General features: G+C 40.0%; 1 long non-coding RNA gene across 1 annotated transcript in view; it reads left to right on the top strand.

Annotated features, from left to right (window-relative positions):
- The window catches only part of LOC103278637 (uncharacterized), a 39,769-nt gene extending 19,762 nt beyond the window's left edge, over window positions 1–20,007 (top strand). Inside the window, exon 5 of the long non-coding RNA XR_010005302.1 lies at window positions 19,061–20,007. This is a non-coding gene — a long non-coding RNA (uncharacterized LOC103278637). The remainder of the gene's footprint in view (window positions 1–19,060) is intronic.
- The last annotated feature ends 271 nt before the right edge of the window (window positions 20,008–20,278 follow it).

Raw genomic sequence — 20,278 nt, 5'->3', positions numbered from 1 at the left:
CCTTCCACCCAGCGTGCCCTGGCCCCGCCTCCCACGCAGCGCGGGAGGCGGGGCCAGGGCACGCTGGTTGGGAGGCGGGGCCAGGGCGCAGGAGGCGGGGCCGGCGGGGGGCGCTTTTCAGCGCCCCCGCTTAATATTTAAATTTATCTCCGACCGGCCCTGATCACCATCAATGGATAAAATGGGGGCATTGAGAAATGCAATGGCAAAATTGTCTTAATAAACCTTGCTAAGATCATGCCATGATAGAGCAATTATTAGTCATAACTAAACACACACACAATGGCAAACATGAACAAAGCAACAGGACTCCAGGCATATATTCCACAGTTTTGGATAGTTCCAATGCCTTTCATTGTAGCACTTTATTCATGGTTCTTTTACATCCCCTAGTACATAACAGAACAATAAGCAAACCCATTGGTAGTTACCAATTAATTGCATAATGCTAAGTATGCTGTTGAAGTATGGTGTAGCATTACCAAAATGTAACCATGTGAGTGTAGAATTATGTGATGCAAACACAATGTGGGACCTTGGCCTATTTTTGTTGGATTCTTTAGGAATGTTGAAATAAGGAATGGCAATGTTCTGCAGGGTGACTGGGAATAGAGACTGACAGTTATGTGGAGTAATGGATATGACTGTCTCAGTTGGAAACACTTTTGAACAATAAAGTATAGGGTCTAAAATTGGTTAGCTGCATCATTAATTGATTGACACAACATGGCTTAAGATAAATTGGGTCCAAAGCTCCTTAATACCTCATCCATGCCACTTAATTTGGGAGGCAGAATCCCACAAGCCACAGTCAAAATAAGTATTTAAAGCACTCTGCCTCAATTTTCCAGATACTTTTGTCTACAACTTCCATGATCCCTAGACCATGTTAGCAGTGGTTATGGCCAGAATGGCAAAAGAAGAATTAATTTTACAAAAAAAGAAAGCAATTGTTCCACAGTAGTGCAGTATAGTCTTTTGTATTCAAGAGATGACATAGATAAAATTTTGGAGCCACATTTTATGTATTTGCTCAATTATTTGTCCATTATTTAGTCAATTTGATCTTTGACTCAGCACAGGGCCCAAAGATTGCTCTAGTGTGTATTGCTGTGTGGCATATGTTGGACTAGATGGCCCTTGTTATGTTTTCCAATTGTAGCATTCTGTGAACTACATATATACTTACTTACATAATCTGAGAATGGACCTCCTCTATTGAGGCCAGATCTTGAAAGTAGTGATTAGCTTGTCACTCTTGGTTTTGAATGAGCTATCCAAAGTGCTGAGCCTGTTTTAAAAATCTTCTTTAAAACACTAAAGCTTGGGGTGAATTTACTTTGTCATCAGCATGGAATGTATATGCCGCCATTGATCTTTAATGATCCACTAGTGAAATAATGAAACTATATGAGAACTGGGCCATCTTCATTGAGCTAGTTATTATAACTGTGAACCAGAGATATCCATAACCAAAAAGGGGGAGAGAATGTAGTGATATTGTTGCACCCCAAGATCGTGCGAGCACCCAAAAACCAGGCAGGAACCAATATAACACACAAGCTGTTTATTGAAGCAGAGTATATATATATATATATATATATATATATATATATATATATGCGCTAAGGTGGGAAGTCAGAGTTAGGAACAGTCCATAATATATAGTCTATTAAAATTCAGAAAGAGTTTATCAATGTCCAGTTTGTAATCCACAAGTGAAGCTCGATAGCTTCCTTTAAAAGATCAAAGTGTGTCCATGAAGCAATAGCAGGAACAAAGTGCTGCAAATCCACTTGAAAAGTTCTGTAGCAAAATCAAGGTAGCAAGGTAAACAAAGCAGAGTCAATCTTGATTCAGGAACAAGGAAGTCACAGTAACAAGGCAAGGTCTACTCAGGAGTCGTGGCTCAACGTGGCTCGCCTGGAACTGGGAACTCGGCACGGATTCAGGAGACAAGGCAAGGAACTGGAAACTGGAACCTCTTCCGAGGAAAGGCAAAGTTGACACCACAATGAGAATAGCGTGAGGAGTACTTTTAACAGAATCCCAAATCTGCAAGAATTAGGAAGTACAGGACCCACAAAGTTCCCATGGGAAACTTAATCATTATCCAATTTGAGAGTGAGTCTCCGACTTCTTCTTACTCCTTGTTTCCTGCTCCTGTCTTTTGTAACAAAATCTCTCCGATTAAAAGTTCCATTCTCCCCCAAGTCTGTACCATCTGGTATGGGTAACACTGGAGAGATTTTGGAATGTTGGTCAATTAGCAGATCCTGTGATTCCACAATATCCGGCACCTGCAAGGCCATGGGGCCTGGAACTGAAGCAGTAATGCCCTCAAATTCCATTGCCTCCATTGCCTGTTTCTAACTCTAACTCTCGATGAAACCTGGGCCATGATGGCTGAGCCACAACAGATATGAAGAAGGTACCAGCAGTAGAGGATACCTACTGTCTTTGCCCAGGTATTTGCCCAGGTATCCTCTTAACCTCCCTGGGCAAAGACACCAGAGCTCCAAGGTAAAGCCAAACCTGCGCTGTTTTCGAGACCACCCTCACTTAGAAGGTTTCCCAGAGGTCTCCCCCTTCCCAACTCCCATGTCCCAAGCCCTAAAATTGGGAGAGTAAGTCTCAGGGTCTCTATTCTCACCTCCCTAGTCCCAAGAACCAAAGAGGCAATTTCAGTGGACTCCTGCCCTAAAGCGGCTACATGGGTGTTCACCAATTTCCATAACCACCAAAACCTGCCAGTTACCCAAACCTAATTAAAAATCACACCAAAAACCAATTCCCCAGTCCCCAGCTCACAGTGTGGGATAGACAAAAATAGCCCTTTTAACAGGGAAAAATGCATACCCATTCCCTAGGTGACTAGTCAGAATTACATTGCTGCAGAGGTGAGTGGGTCAACAGCAAGATTGGAGAGATAGGGAATGGGAGCTGCCTTTCTTAAATAGCTCCCCCCAGTCCATCCTCCCCTCTCAGGAGCCTATGCCCAACTCCCACTGGTGGCCTCATTCCCCTGTAGGCCATCGAATAGGGCTCCAAGTCAGTATGATTGCATCTATAGAGTTGGAACCTGCTTCTCTTCAGATGTGTAGATATCTCAATTATCTTTCATTCTGTATGATACCCTCCCAGGTTACACTAGATGTTGGGAGACACTATTAGGATTATCAAAATTTGCATTACCTTGTTGGCTGAATTCCTGGGGAAAACACATGAAAGATGTGCCTTTGCATTTGTTGATGTTGGGTAGACTGGGGGTGCTGCCAGAATTACCTTGGTTTTTAGTTGGAGCTTGTCTAAGGACTTCTTCACATGGGGCATTTTTGCCCCGTTTTGCTGCTTTTAATTATGGCAAGGAAGAGGCCTGCCATGGGCCATCACATGATGCATGGCAGGCCCCACCCACATTCCTCCCAAAGTGGAGGGGAAGTGCTGAAATGTGCTTCCTCCACCACTCCAGAGAGGAAAGTGTATTTTGCGTAGCTTCAATGGAGCTACCCACACTTTCCTCGCGTTTGTTGTCTCAAACTACAGGAAAGGAGATTCCACCTGAACATCAGGAAGAACTTCCTCACTGTGAGAGCTGTTCGACAGTGGAACTCTCTCCCCGGGGCCGTGGTGGAGGCTCCTTCCTTGGAGGCTTTTAAGCAGAGGCTGGATGGCCATCTGTCGGGGGTGCTTTGAATGCGATTTCCTGCTTCTTAGCAGGGGGTTGGACTAGATGGCCCATGTGGTCTCTTCCAACTCTACTATTCTATGATTCTATGATTCTATGTTTTCTGCATATAATGGAGAAAAGAGTGGTTGAGCAATGCACGTTGCCACATGTTGCTGCCTTTTCTCCCATCTGATGGGGACGTGCACATGGCGTGTAATGAGCTGCCCCACTCACTTTCCCTTTAGCCAGCAACTGCTAGAAAAATGGCACAGCCCAAAAGGGCAGTTTGAAGAGCTTGAAAGTCTTAACTGAGCTTGGATAGTTGGATAGCAAAAGTGAAGTTTGAGAACAGTGATTGGGGAAAAAGAAAAGGAGAAAAGCTCTTGAATTTCTCAATTATTCTGCTTTAGAATATATCAGTACTTTCCCGTTTAATCACTACTGTCACTTTGCTGGTTCTTCTTGCATTGCCTTCATGCGAGCTGTTATGCCCAAGCAATTGAAAGAAAAGAGTAAGTGACCAATTTGCAACTGTGAAGTATGGAAGTAATAACCTGCTAATGTTATCTTTCTGCTATCTGAACTGATTCATCAAGCATTAGAGAAAAAGAAGGGAACTTTGCTTAATGGATTTGCTACCCTTAATGTTCGAAAAGTCAGGACCACCAAACTGATGACAACTTTTTTGCACAAGTATATTGCAGTCATAATAGTGGGGAGCAGCGAAACATTAGCACGCTCTTCCCTGAAATACTGTTATGGATGTGTAAATTCAGTTTTGATTTCCTTTTTTATTTCATGTTCTCTCTGCCCCATGTGTGAGAAATGTTTGAGTGTTGGCAATTTTTGTCAATAAATAAATCAAATAAAGATCTTGCTTGTTCCGAATTACAGTGTTGATCAGTTGATGTACATTTCAAGTAAGTGAGGCGATGTTAGGGCAATGCAGATCTGTCAGTTTCATTTTAATTTCCTTTATTCATTTAAATTCTCAGACTGTTTCAGCTGTGTTTATGAAGAAATCTATGACTTTTATTCACAGCCACCATTTGATAATGACAAGAAAAAAAATCATTCTTTCTTATTCAAACCGGCCAAATCCCATGGGCATAAGAATTTACTCTGTTGTGAGAACACAGTTGTACCTGTCTGCCACACAGATGTTAAAGGCCTTCAGAAAAAGAAGAAATGACAAACCAATTCACAACAAACATGGTTTGTTGTGAAATTTTTTTGAAGAAATAACTCAAAATTACATCAGGGCCAGAATTGTATGAACTTTCAGATATTATTGGGATGAAATTCCCAGTATTCTTTAACACTGATTATGCTAGAGCACTTAACAACATTGGGGAACTACATAATTTTATTAAGTTTAACAGCTCCCCAAGCCATGAACAGAATTCTCCCTCTTCCCTCAGACATGCAATATTGTCCTGCCATCATTTAAGGCATACCTTTCTGGCTTCTCCAGAATTCCCCAGATATTTCAGAGAGAAAAGCACCTATACTTTCAAAAATAATACCTTGTTCTCTGTTCAGTATGACTCCTGTATCTGCAGGTGATACATTCCAAGAGCTGCCATATATACCTGAAATTGTATATTATAGAAACTACTTTGAGATGTGCTCACATCCTGGAGGACCTAGAGAGGCCCATAAATGTGTTTCAAACAAACTATAATCAAAACATAGAGTCTATGTTTTGATTATGCTTTGTTTGAAGCACATTTATGGGCCTCTCTAGATCCTCCAATATCATTGTATTGTTTACTTGGTACAAAAAACAAACAAACATAGAATCACACTGGAGGATATAGAGAGGCACTAAAACACTTTCAAGGAGAGGAATTTTTTTAAGTGTGAGCCCCTGTGGTGAAGTGTGTTAAAGCACTGAGCTGCTGAACTTGCAGACCGAAAGGTCGCAGGTTCAAATCCCAGGAGCGGAGTGAGCGCCCGCTATTAGCTCCAGCTTCTGCCAACCTAGCAGTTTGAAAACATGCCAATGTGAGTAGATCAATAGGTACTGCTCCAGCGGGAAGGTAACAGCGTTCCATGCAGTCATGCTGGCCACATGACCTTGGAGGTGTTTACGGACAACGCCGGCTCTTTGGCTTAGAAATGGAGATGAGCACCAACCCCAAGAGTCAGACATGACTGGACTTAACGTCAGGGGAAACCTTTACCTTTACTTAACTGAAACTGTGGATATTGAGTTTATTGATAAGGGGTTCTTATTATACTTCTGTAAACAGTGAAGGGAGATAATAATAAAAAATAATAATACGTTATTTTTCTATCCCGCCACCATCTCCCTGAAGGGACTCGGGGCAGCTAACATGGGGCCAAGCCCGAAACAGAAACAAACTATAACAGTTACAATGATCTAGAGTAAAAACAATGATACAACAATCAAATAAAATAAGCAATTAAAACATAGTATACAAAAAACATGTAATAACCAAGACAAATGAGGTAATGATACAAACATCAACCGCTATAGATAAAAAGGGGTCGGGCATATAAAAATACACGATTTCAAGGCTTTTTAATAAAGTGCATGGACAAGTGTCAGAGAGACAACTGGGATAATATGGGATAGGGTAAATAGGAAAGGAAATGAGGAGATTACTTATGCTCTGCAATATTTTTATTGATTTGCAAAGATGTATGCAAGCACATCTCAAAATAGTTTAAAAAATAACAATGTTTATTTAGGCTTATACTACATCATTTAATATAAATTTAAAATATCTTACCAGACACTAAGTTGTAATATCAAACTGACAAAAAAGGCTTCTTTGGAGACAGAATAATGGAATGGGATGATATATTGTAGATCTCTCAAATTCTGATAATTATTCCTACAAAAATGAGTTCCACTGTGTACAGTGAGACTGTAAAACAAAATATGTTGTAAGTCATATATTTCAAGCATAAGTAAGTGTATCAAATGATGCTTGAAGGTGTGACTGTGACTGTAAACAATAAAATGCAATAGCATTTAAATAGGAAACATAATGGCTCTGCTAATAGTTGGCTGGTTGAACAACAACAAAAGAAGTTTAGTAAAACATGAAGGATTTACAGTTTACCTTCAAGGCAAAATGGTGATTCTGAATCACCAAAGCAAATTCATCAACACAAACACAAGTACTGAAAAATGTCAGTCTCTGTAATGGTATTGAACTGTCAATTGGTAGTTATATACTGGGCAATGTCAATCATAGGCATGAATTAACAAAAATTAACCTTCTGAAGCAATAGCTGAATTGACATACCAGCAATAGTGCTGACTTCTTTCTGAACTATAGCGAAACATATATGATTTCATATATCTGTATTAACTTAAATGTTCCAAGTGATCTCCACAGCATCTTCTCTAAATGCCTGACTTCAACTAAATGTTAAAATAAAATGTGAAGATGGAACACACATGAATTTTCTGGAGATATATAGATATAGATATATAGTTTGTGACTCTGCACATGCATCAGTGACCCAAGTTATGATGCTCAAGCTAAAGCAAGCTGGAGCTGATGAAGCCTTAGGTTTGTGGAGTCCTTCCTAATATGGCTGTTGAAGGCCTCTCTGTTTCTGACAGACACGTTCACTTATGGCTGGAACAAAAATGGTACATGGCCTTGCCCTGAAAAAAACCCAGCATACAGACTAAGGCTGAGAAAACTACTTTTTATTGCTCACTTGGTACAAATTAAACAAGGGGAACCATGAACACAGCTAGCCCTAGAGGTAGTTGGGGTGATACTAATGTCACAGAGCCAAATGTAGAAGACATCGGTACCGGACAGGAGTTCTCCTTAGCTGTTCCTCTCTATTGTAGGATGGAGTTGTATATGTCACTATCCTGGTCACTTTAAATTAGCCTGGTAGCTTGGATATGTTGGAGGACACTGTCTCATTTTATGTGGTGATGTAGAATTCAACCATTTTTCATATAGAACAGGGTCAGCATGGACACCATGTTGGATGTTACTTCCTGCAGCAAAAACACATTGCGTCAATCCTATATGGCTTGAGCCCAGGGTTTTTGTTGTTGTTGTTGTGTCAGGAGCGACTTGAGAAACTTCAAGTTGCTTCTGGTGTGAGATAATTGGCTGTCTGCAAGGACATTGCCCAGGGGACAAGCAAATGTTTTTGATGTTTTTACCATCCTTGTGGGAGACTTCTCTCATGTCCCCGCATGGAGCTGGAGCTGATACAGGGAACTCATCCGTACTCTCCCTGGGTTGGATTTGAACCAGCAACCTTTAGGTCAGCAACCCAACCTTCAAGTCATCAGTCCTGCCAGCACAAGGGTTTAACCCATTGCACCACTGGGGGCTCCTGAGCCCAGGTTATTTGAAGGACCATATCTCTCTCTATGAGCTTTTTATAACCCTAAGATCATCTAGGCAAGTCCTTCTCTCTGTCCTACCACCCTCTCAAGTAAGTTTGATGGGAAAAAGGGATAATAGGATAGGTACCAAGCAGGTACCTAGCAAGTGGAAGTGATACAGCACTGTCTCTATATTGCTGGAGCAGGAATTGTGTAGGCCCGAGGTACACAAGGTTGGCACCAGCACTGATTTACATGCCTTTATGAGAGAGTGAATTCAACAATACACATATTTCATGAAGGTCATGCTATGGATACAGACATTCTCAGTGCTATATTATGGCATTACGTTCCCTAAGAGAGAGGGACGAGCTGGAGTGAACAAGAGGTCTCCCTTTCTTCAGAATACCACAGTTCTCCCAGTGACAGCATAAACCCCCTGAAGAAAACTGCCACCTTCGACTGTATCCCTTGGGAAAGCCAAAGCAAATTGCCCCAAATTCTATGAGAGAGATGGAGCTGTGGCAGCATGACTGGATGCTTTCTGACAGCTCTTTTAATTCAGGGCCCATCAGATGACAGAGAGAATGATTTCTGTAATTATTTTTAGGTACAAGATCCCAAGTTGGTTCTATTAGTTTATATTTTTGAAACCATTTGACATAAAATACATATGGATGGTTCATCTGCACCCCTCTGGATAAAGCCTTTGAAACTCAAAGTGTCTGACTGTGTGAGCTGCTACCGTATTGCTTCCAGGCTGGGAAGGAGGCAAAGATGCAACTGGCTGATCCTTATCCAAACCATCTCATTGGAGTGCAATTTTCATTCAGAGGCTTACATAAGCAGGTTTGTTTTCCCTTGCTGCAAAATTGGGCCATGCCTTGATTCTCCTTTTGTGCTAAAGCTCGATCTCTTGCTTTTCATACTATGAAGCGGAAGGAAACACTTTCAGTGTGTGCAAAGGGACATAGTAAGTGTTGCAATGCTGAAACATTTGGTGATGGTTATCTTTTATTTTATTAATAATAAATGAAGAGATTTTCCCCTTTCTTTCTTTCTTTCTTTCTTTCTTTCTTTCTTTCTTTCTTTCTTTCTTTCTTTCTTTCTTTCTTTCTTTCTTGTGATATGTTAAGTGTCAGCCATGGTAGCTTGCTATGAAAGCTTTCAGGTGTGCAGTTGACATAATCTTCAACTGTCCCGATTTGACATAGACAACCCTAATGCAACCTTTACTATGGCATCTTTTCTGCTCTTTTTCAAATGTCCCATTTTTTTTCTCTCTTCCTCTTTGGCCCAAAGTACATGAGTTCAAAGTGCAAAAACCCTTTAAATTTGGTTAATTCCACCAAAAAAAAGAAGAAAAACAGAAGAAAGAATGATATCTTGCCCTTTCCTGAAGGCTCAGGCAGAAGCAGTCTGCTGCAGCCTCTCTCAGCTTGTTTGTTTTTCATCATTACAGTAATTCCTTTTGCCATCTTGACTAAACTCTGATATTACTTGGCCACACATGTTCTGGAATCCATCTGTGAAATTTTGGAGAGTATGAATTGAATTGGGAAGATGCCCAGATTTTTCCCTCAGGGAAGTGGGTTAAACACAGGACAGGGCTGCTCTGTTGAGCAAAAAATGTATTTTGGCAGGAGCGATATGTCATTACAAACTACCCCTACAGAAGCATTCTATTCTACACAGCTATTTAAAAACCAGAAGTATAGTCTCCTTTTTCAATTGCTTCAACTCCAGTTCCTCCATGCTTGAGAAATGCCACAGGGCTTGTCCAACCATCCCTGCAGTCTTAACTATTCTTTTTGAGGGATACCTTATCCTTGAGGAAATACTAGCTCTGCATGAACTAAAATATGTGTTCCAGGCTTGGGTTAACAATGCCTTCAGTTTAAAAAATGCACTCACTGAGCATGTGAAGAGACCATTTGAAGAGACCAGCTAGTAATTCATACACCTTGAACCTGAGTAGAATGAGCTAAATCATTCATTTACTCAGCGGTTCAACCATTTTATTCCACCTTTCCCAGACATCATTCTTAAAAATAGTAAAACATCTCAAAAACTTTTTAAAAAATCACCCATTTTAAAAATAAAACCAGTACAGAAACCACAGGGAAAGCAAGTTTCTAACCCTGAATTGCTAATGGTTTCAACATTATATTGTGCTTTCTTTGAATTTTCCCTATGGCAAAATATAGAACAAATATGTACATCTTCTCCATATCTGTTTTCTTACTTATGTCCCTCTCTGTATAACTTGTGCAAATAGACTGTGAGTCTCAGTTGGCCTTGGAGAACTGCTTTCCTCAAGTACGGAAGGGCTCAGGAGTACACGAATCCCCCAACATTAGTATACTGACAGTCACTTTACATTGGTTTTTATACCCAATTATCATTTCACAGGGCACGGCAGAGAGTGAAGTTAATGCAGACAGAGAGTCTGTATTGGTTTCAGGTACCAAATGAGCCAAGCGTGTATTGTACTGGTCCACCAGGTGCTTTTTAAACAGATCTTTTAAAAATAAATGTTTATTTTATGTCCCTCCATTTTCTGTTCCCATAGTGAGCACTCTACATTCATTCATCTGGGCAAGTGCTCCTAAGAGCTAAACTACACACTGTGTTAAATATGTAATGTGCACTTAGGCTTCCTTTACTGTTATATGCAAACACACACACACACAAACTGGAACTGTTGCACTTGCATGAAGGAGGGTATTTTTTTAAAAAACAAACAAACAAACAACACTTTTTGAAGCATTTTAGCACCCTTTTCAAATAATGTTTATGCTTTAAAATATGCTGGCATCTTGTATTTCAGTTACGGATTCATATCCTGGAGTTATGGCTCCAGGATGGAATAATTCACAATTGTGGCACTATTGCCATGATCATAATTACCCCTCCCAAACTTTCCTTAACAGTCATCAGCTGCCCCAAGCAATGGACATCTGTTCTGCTGACAATCAGGGCAAAGCAAGATTATTTTTCTAGCACCTGCTGGGGAGCAAGGCTGCAATGAGGAATTGCATCAGGGGTCTTCCTTCTGATTATTTCATATCACAGATCATTCACTGGTGGGAGGAACTAGAAACATCATGTAGCATCCCAATCAGCAGCTGAACAAACCTCTTTAATATGGTACAGCTACTGACTATTAAGGAGGGTTAGAAGTTGAGGCCCAAAGAAATCTATTTTTATATAGATGTAAGGACCTCATCAGACACTGGCTTTCCCCCATTTCTATACACTTTAATGATATTTAAAGATGGAGTCCCACAGAGCCCATCAAATTACGCAAAAGTACTTTGTATCAGATGCCCTTGGGACTTCGTTTCCGAAGTGTGTAGAAAGGGTTTTTGGAGTTGAGGAGCAATTGTGTCCAGAGCTTCCCATTTACTTGGAAATGACTAAACACACTTGTTTTAGGTGGGATGGCAACTCAATTTTAGATTATGCAGCACGAGAGGTGGGGCCAGGGCGCATGGCACGGGAGGCAGGGAGGTGGCGGGAAAGTCCTTCTAGGCCTTCTAGGCCGTGGTGAAGGCGGCATGAGAGGCGGGGCCAGGGCGCGCGGCAGGAAAGTCCTTCTAGGCCGCGGTGAAGGCCCAGCCAGGCTGGCTGGACATTCCCGCTGTGGCCCACGCGCCCTTACCCCGCCAGGAATTGGCCATCTACAAGGATATTGCCCAGGAGATGCCTGGATGTTTTTGATTTTTTTACCATCCTTGGGTGAGGCCTCTCTTATGTCCCTGCATGAAGCTAGAGCTGATAGAGGGAGCTCATCCATTCTCTCCCTGGGTTGGAATCGAACTGACAACCTTCAGGTCAGCAACCCAACCTTCAAGTCATCAGTCCTGCAGGCACAAGGATTTAACCCGCTGTAGGATGCATACACTTTGTCTAATTTTTCAGCTCTAGTGAGATTGAAAACCTGTGAAAGGGCTCATGCTAAGAGAGCCTGCATATGGAGGCAGCTGAAATATTAGACGATGACTCTGAAGATCAAGTATCAAATTCCCACTCAGCTATGGAAACTTTGGGCAAATCACATACACTCAGCCTCAGAGGAAAGGAAAGACAATGCCTCTCTGAACAACTCTCATCAAGAAACCCCTGTTATAGGTTCACCTTAATGTTGCTATTGGTCAGAAATGACTTGAAGGTACACAACCATATCATCAAGAAAAAGACAATGACTGGTCGTAGGTCACCTAGTTCAGGGTCAGTGGCAAATCCTAGCCCAAACCAACTAATTGTAACACTTCATAGCTCTCTCTAAACCAGGGGTCCCCAAACTTTTAAAGCAGAGGGCCGGTTCCCCAATCCTTCAGACTGTTGAGGGGCTGAATGATCATTTGAAGAAAAAAAATGAACAAATTCCTATGCACACTGCATATGTTTTATTTGTAGTGCAAAAACAACAACAACGAAAGAAAAATACAACATTTAAAAATAAAAACAATTTTAACCAACTCAAACCAATCAGGATTTCAATGGGAAGTGTGGACCTGCTTCTGGCCAACAAGATAGTCAAGTTAATTAGGATTATTGTTGTTGTGTGCCTTCCAAGTCATTTCAGATTTTGGGCGAACCTAAGTCAAAATTTTATTTATTTATTATTTATTTACTTGCTACATTTATATCCTGTTTTTCTCACCCCGAAGGAGACTCAGAGCGGCTTACAATTTATATCTATATACAATATATTATATTATTAGCATAGAACAATATTAGCATTATATATTACTATATTGAATTATACCACTATATTGTAATATTATTAGTAATATTACATGTAATATATAGTATATAATTAATATTATTATATGGTATTATTATTAGTATTACATTGTATTACATTATAATATTTCTATCAATATTATATGTATATACAATATTATATTATTAAAACTGATATAAAATATTCTATTATAAAAACTGAGGGCAGGGGCCAGGTAAATGACCTTGGAGGGCCGCATCCGGCCCCCGGGCCTTAGTTTGGGGACCCCTGCTCTAAACCATGCCATCTAAACAACAGTATTTCATGTTTCTGGGGCTGTTTATACACAAACATCGAAACACAAGCAAGTTTTAAATGCAATGACACATGCTCCATAATAAAACTGCTTCTTCATTATTGTCATTTGGATGTGTAACACTTGACAAAACAAAAGAGCCTGTTGTGGTCTATGTAGCTTAGACTGTGAATGCTTCCTTAGAAATTAGGAAATGAATTTACATGCAATTTATTTACAGCTTTGTATCACTGTACAAGATCAGATGATGTCATCAGGATCAATCTAGAATCCATTGTACACACTAGTGGGATTGTCAGTAATATTTTCTGAGTTAGGTCATTTCTGACTAAGGGTCGAATTTTGCATCACGGTCCTTGGAGTAATATCCACTGAACACACAGTGGAATGTATTTATAAGACAACAACTATAGGATTGTGCTAAGCAGTCAAGTGTTTACTAAAGAGTAATTTCCCTAGAGTTAAATGAGATTTATCGCTGAATAAATATATCTAAGTATGAATACAGTGTAAGAGATCTATGTTTTTGTCTCTAGACTCATATGTATGCAATCATTAGAAGAACTCAGCAGTTTTTCTTCAGGATTTGTTTTTGTTCCTCTCCAGTTGAAATAATAAAGGCATCCAGGGTATTCCAATCTCTCCATCTGTACTTAGCAGATGCTGATCTCTACAGTATCCCTGCATGTTAGGAAACTCCTGCAGAGAAAAGAGCCGGGTTCTGAAAGTTGTGTAAGCTCCCATATTAAATTCTGCTTCACTCCTAATTGGAGTGTTGAAGAGTAATGTCGAATCCTGAAGAGGCATATTTATTTTCATTATTTATTGCCTGGTTAACAAGCAAGGCAGGCAATGCATGAGAGGTGACACAAACCACTAAATGTGTCAGTCTGTCCTTGATTTCCCTTGTTGATGTGCTGTTAGTTTATTTTATTTTTTTTACTGAAAAGGACTTCCAGCCAGTTCATTCCTAATTTGTCTTCTTCTTGTTTAAGCTCATGATTTCTTCAACGTTGGCACTGCTATGTCAAGGGAAGTCCAAGGAAGTTGGGAGCAGGGAGATTGCCAGCCTGACAGATGGGAACAAATGTTGTATTTCCAAAAGATTGCCAAAGACAGAGAACCAATTCATTTGCAGGAGCAATGTGAAGCTTCTCCTCATACTTTGCTGCAGAGCAAGAAGGGACACCATGTGTTATATAAAGACCAACTGTCCAGCACATGACTCAGAAGAAATGACTCCGATCAAGAATGTAATTCACAATCATGGTTTTTAGTTCAGCGTAACAGCCCCCTCATTTCCACATCAAAGCAATGCAGGGAGTTTCTAGATTTTTTGCCAGTTGGAGGCCAGTATCATGGGACATAAATGAAGCAACTGGACTTATATGGAGTCAGCTTTATCCTATCTGCTTTTCCTGTCTCACCTGACTATTCCTTTCTGTTGCAGGACCGAACTGTGTATACTAGGTTCTCATCAGACGGGGTAAATTTAGCATCCTAGAATGCTTCTACCCTGTCTTGGGACAGAGCCTCATGACATTGTGTGACTTCCAGCAAAGGCCCCACTCCCAACCAGGGTGAAAGAGTCTCCGTAAGCTTTCCCCAGAACACGGGAGCTTGTCTGTATTGTGCTGGCTCCAATGGGAGCTAACTATGATTACTTCTGAAAAAGAGGGGGTATTTGATTCAAAGATGTGAAAAAGAAAGATGAGATTAATATAAGCTTACAAGGTATTCATATTTTCCTATGGAGATAATGTGGAATTACATCTTCCCAGCCATGCACTGGTAGCAGATGACTTCTATGTCAGTGTGACAATGAATCTGCTTTGGGTTTTGTTCCAAATTTTAAATGAGCTACCCTAGGTGTGAGATCTATTTAATGGATGAATTAGGTATAGGGCCAAACCTATAAACTGAGAACTAAACCCAAGAGTAGGATTACTGCCCATGGACATGGGTTCTACTGACAACTGTAAAATAGTATCCAGTGTGATCTTAGTCCATTCTAATCCTCTAGGCATCTCTCATCAATGCCTGTAAAAGTAAGACAAGTACAATCTATATATATAAAAGAGTGATGGCATCAGGGCAGTGGACAAAACAACAAAACTACAGGCCCCCCAACCTCGAAATTTGACAACACAACCCATCATCCACGCCTCTAGGTTGATACAACAAAAAGAAAAGAAAAATAAAGTCCTAATTAGAGGGAGAGCAATAATTGTTTTTATCCAATTGCTGCCAGTTTAGAGGGCTAATCTCTGCCCACTTCGTTGCCTAGCAACCATGGGACAGCCAGGTTTCAGTTAGGGGACAGGCAGATTTAGGCCTCACTTAGACTTCTTCCACAGATTATCTAATTTGCACTGGATTATATGGCAGTGTAGACTCAAGGTCCTTCCACACAGCTATATAACCCATTTATAATCTTATATTATCTGCTTTGCACTGGATTATCTTGACTCCACACTGCCATATAATCCACTTCAGTGTGCATTTTATACAACTGTGAAGAAGGGGCCTCATATAATCCAGTTCTAAGCAGATAATATAAGATGATCAATATACAGTAGACTCTCACTTATCCAACATAAACAGGCCGGCAGGATAAGTAAATATATTGGATAATAAGAAGGGATTCAGGAAAAGCTGATTAAACATCAAATTAGGTAATCGTTATACAAATTAAGCACCAAAACATCATATTATACAATAAATTTGACAGAAAAGGTAGTTCCATGCGCAGTAATGCTATGTAGTAATTACAGTAGAGTCTCACTTATCCAACACTCGCTTATCTAACATTCTGGATTATCCAACGCATTTTTGTAGTCAATGCTTTCAATATATCGTGATATTTTGGTGCTAAATTCATAAATACAGTAATTACTACATAGCATTACTGCGTATTGAACTACTTTTTCTGCCAAATTTGTTGTCTAACATGATGTTTTGGTGTTTCATTTGTAAAATCATAACCTAATTTGATATTTAATAGGCTTTTCCTTAACGCCTCCTTATTATCCAACATATTCGGTAACCCAACATTTTGCCAGCCCACTTATGTTGGATAAGTAAGACTCTACTATACTGTATTTACAAATTTACCAGTAAAATATCACAATGAATTTGAAACACTGACTACAAAAACATTGATTATGAAAAGGCAGACTGTGTTGGATAATCCAGAATATTGTATAAGCGAATGTTGGATAAGTGAGATTCTACTTTGATATAAAATAATTTCTAGGATAGAATAATGCAGAACAATATAATCTCTAAAACCAGGACAGTAATAAAGAAATAAAGAAATAATGAAAGTAAATAAAGCAAGGAAATTGGAAATTCCACAAAGGAAACAATCAGGGCCAGCTAACACCTCCCAAGAAAGGATTCTTCCAGAAAGGAAGCTGAGAAGGCAGTGAAGCACTATGTATTACCAAAGTCATTATTATTACTATCATTACTATCCTTACTATTATTATTATTATTATTATTATTATTATTATTATTATTATTATTGTGTTGCGATCAACCGTGAAAATGAATACAATCTGGCTCCAAGTATTCAAAAACACTAAAATCAGAATATATAAAAATTAATGTGGTATAATAAAACAGAACAATACAATCTCTAAAATCAGAACACTAAATAAAGAACAACACTCTGAAAATAGGGGAATTCCACACAGAAAACAATCAGGGCCAGCTAACACCTCCCAACAAAGGATTCCCATCATCAAAGTCTGGCCAATCCTCTGTTTTCTCAGGGCCACAGACAGTGGAAGCATATAAAATATCGCAAACAACACCACTCTGAAAACAAGGTAATTCCAGACAGGAAACAATCAGGGCCAGCTAACACCTCCCAACAAAAAAATCACTCAGGGAGGAAACAGCTAGGCTTTAAATCTGCAAGGCCATTACATCCTAATCATTTTTCCTAATTGCAGCATTCATACTTGCCTCCAACAGACAAAAAAAAACAAAACAAAACAATCAGAAATATTGTATATTCACAATCTTTAGGAAATAATATCCCCTGATGTCACAGCATGTTAAAGCGCTGAGCTGCTGAACTTCTGGACCGAAAGGCCGCAGGTTTGAATTGGGGGAACTGACAGAGCCCCCACTGTTAGCCCCAGCTTCTGCCAACCCAGAAGTTCAAAAACATGTAAATGTGAGTGCATGAATAGGTACTGCTCCGGTGGGAAGGTAACGCCGCTCCATGCAGTCATCCCACATGACCTTGGAGGAGTCTACAGACAATGACGGCTCTTCGGCTTAGAAATGGAGATGAGCACCAACCCCCAGAATCAGACATGACTGGACTTAACGTCAGGGGAAAACATTTACCCTTGACATTAACTACCACCAATTCCTCAATACTTTATTTCCCATACCACCATTCTTCGCCACAGCAACGCGTGGCCGGGCACAGCTAGTGTATTTTTAAAAATGAAAATGGTTTCAGATTGTGTTTAGCTCTGAGTTCTGATGTGCTATAAATAGAAAGAGGCAAGCCATTAGAAAACAAGCAGAAATGACATTCATAGCAGGCAGTTCCACATCCTCATCAAAAATGTGCTGAAATGACAGTAGTGAATGTGTAATAGGAATTTAATGTAACTTACCAGTGAATTGTTATTGACCTTGATCTTTAAGGTCCAAGTAGCCTCTGAGTTTGCATTTTGGTCTGGCTATCAAGCATTCAGCACAACGCCTGGAGTTGGAAAAGGCTCCAATAACAATCCCTTAAGGAAAACACTGTGAATGTGAAAAGTGACTGGTGGGGAGGATAAAGGTCACTTATGATTTCAGATCTAATTTTCTTGTGTTAAAGCACAATCAGAAGAGAGGCCTCTTTCGTCTCAGGGAGGGATAAACCTCCTTTTGGACTGTAAAATGTCAGATTTCAGGCAAAGGTTCTTATAATTGAATGCTGTTCTCCCCACTCCACTGATAACAGAGCTGAGGACAATGGTGGAATCTAGTATCTTACAGGACCTATTGAATTTCATCAATGTTTGGCTGCAATGACTAGCTGCATCCAGATGTTTGAGACGGAAGCTTCTAGAATTCTGAATTGTTGGACTCACTAGCAAAAAAAAAAAATCTGGAGGTTCATTACCGGACAGCAGCTAATGGTTTCTGATGACGGAAATTACAAACCAGTAATAGTCAAGGGTCCACAGCTTTCCTTCCTCAGTGTTAGCTATTGGAAGGAGAGGCAAAAATGAAGGCATTGCCCCCAAATAAGAATTCTATGTCTCTTCCCACAAATTTTTCCATCAGGTCCCCAATTGCTAGCATCGCTGTTGTATTGTTAACATATGTGGGAAGGATTTTTGTGTGATATCATTGAAATTATTCTTCTCTTTCCATTTTTCTGCTTTTATTTAGTGTAGGGTCTGTTCCGGGCAAGAGAAAGGCTAATGAGAGTCTAAAAAGAAGATGTGAGAACTTTCTATGTCTGTACATGCATTTTACAACCCCGGTGGCGAAGTGCATTAAAGCACTGAGCTGGAGACCGAAAGGTCCCAGGTTCAAACCCCGGGAGCGGCGTGAGCGGCCGCTGTTAGCTCCAGCTCCTGCCAACCTAGCAGTTAGAAAAAATGCCAATGTGAGTAGATCAATAGGTACTGCTCCGACGGGAAGGTAACGGCGTTCCATGCAGTCATGCCGGCCACATGACTTTGGAGGTGTCTATGGACAACGCAGGCTCTTCGGCTTAAAAATGGAGATGAGCACCAACCCCCAGAGTCGGTCATGACTGGACTTAATGTCAGGGGAAACCTTTACCTTTTTTACATGCATTTTATTTGTCTGCTGTTTAATTAGGAAAGCGGGGAATTTTTCCAGTTCTGCTAATGGGCTCTGCTTATGAAACATAATTTAGGAGAGAGTCCCACTCACCTTTATTTTTCTTAATGTTAAATTTAATTTAACTGTTCAAGAGATGCATATATTCACACTTTAAACCTTCTAACATTTCAGTGGTGAAATCCAGGATATATCTAACCAAGCAACATTAGAATATGATCAAGATGTCAAAAGTTATTAATGAAATGAACACACAAACTTGAAGTGGCTGCAGAAGTTTACCTTTTTCTGAAGCCTACTGGGAAGGACTATCCCTCGTCTCTTTTTTCTCTGCTACATCGGTTGAGTGCAAAGTGCTATTTCACTTTAAACTCCATTTGCATCAGTTGAAGCAAGCTGAGGACAAATGGGGAAAGGAGAAGGAGAAGCAAAAGTCTTTTTTTTCAGTTTTCTTTTTTTATTATGTCCTGCTAATGACATTCCAGAGACATCTGATTGGCCATTTCTGAGGACAGTCTTAAGATGGGACTAATGCTGAACAGTCTTGCTGAATGCTTGCAACTGCCCATCTAAAGAGCTCTTCTTATATCATTCTGACAAGAGAAGATAGTGGAATGAATTAAGAGCCCCCACAATTTCTGCAGGTTTAAAAAAAAAATAAGGCTAGAATTCTATTATGCTCATATTCCTGGGAGTACATTCTACTGAACAAAATATGGTTTACTTTCAGTAGACACAAGATTGTACCTGTAATCTTATCTGGTTAGAGATAATTACAAGAAGTGAAGTTGTTGGGTTATTGTTCTGTTTTGTCAGAGTTCCTTTTCTTTCTCTTGATCATTTCAAAAAAAAGAAATACTGCAGCCCCCAACGCTATTCTTTATTCACTGTGGCCTCTTCTATGGGGTATTACGTACACTCTTTTAACAGTAGTGTAGAGCTGGCTGAAATTATGCATAGTCCCCAGGTGAAGCTGTGTATTCTTTTACAGCTAAAACAAATGGAAGGAAAATCTCAGCTTCCCCAGCTATTTCTTTTTGTTTCAGAAATGGCAGAATGGTGTGTCAATATGTTTGTGTGACTCCAAGGAGCTGGCAAAGAACAGGCAGCAGTGGGGGGGGGGGGGGGGGGTATTCATTTCCTCTGAAGCAAAATAGAATTTTCTCTCTAAAATGGAACTCATATTAATTCTTGATTCATAAAGAGTCCCTCCAAAAAAAGGACAGGAAAATAGACTGAGTTTCTGCCAAGTTTGGAGAGGGAGGAGAGAGCTGATTATAATACGACAGTGGCACCATTGCCTGTGGTATGTGTCTTCATCCTCATCTATTCATTGGTAGCTTCGTTAGATATGTGGTACCTAATTTTGCATCTTAAGATAAATCAATCCTG

Source organism: Anolis carolinensis, chromosome 4 (assembly GCF_035594765.1).
Source record: "Anolis carolinensis isolate JA03-04 chromosome 4, rAnoCar3.1.pri, whole genome shotgun sequence".
NCBI classification, from domain to species: domain Eukaryota; kingdom Metazoa; phylum Chordata; class Lepidosauria; order Squamata; family Dactyloidae; genus Anolis; species Anolis carolinensis.
Note: the sequence above shows the minus strand (reverse complement) of the source record. Positions and strands in the feature narration are given on the sequence as shown.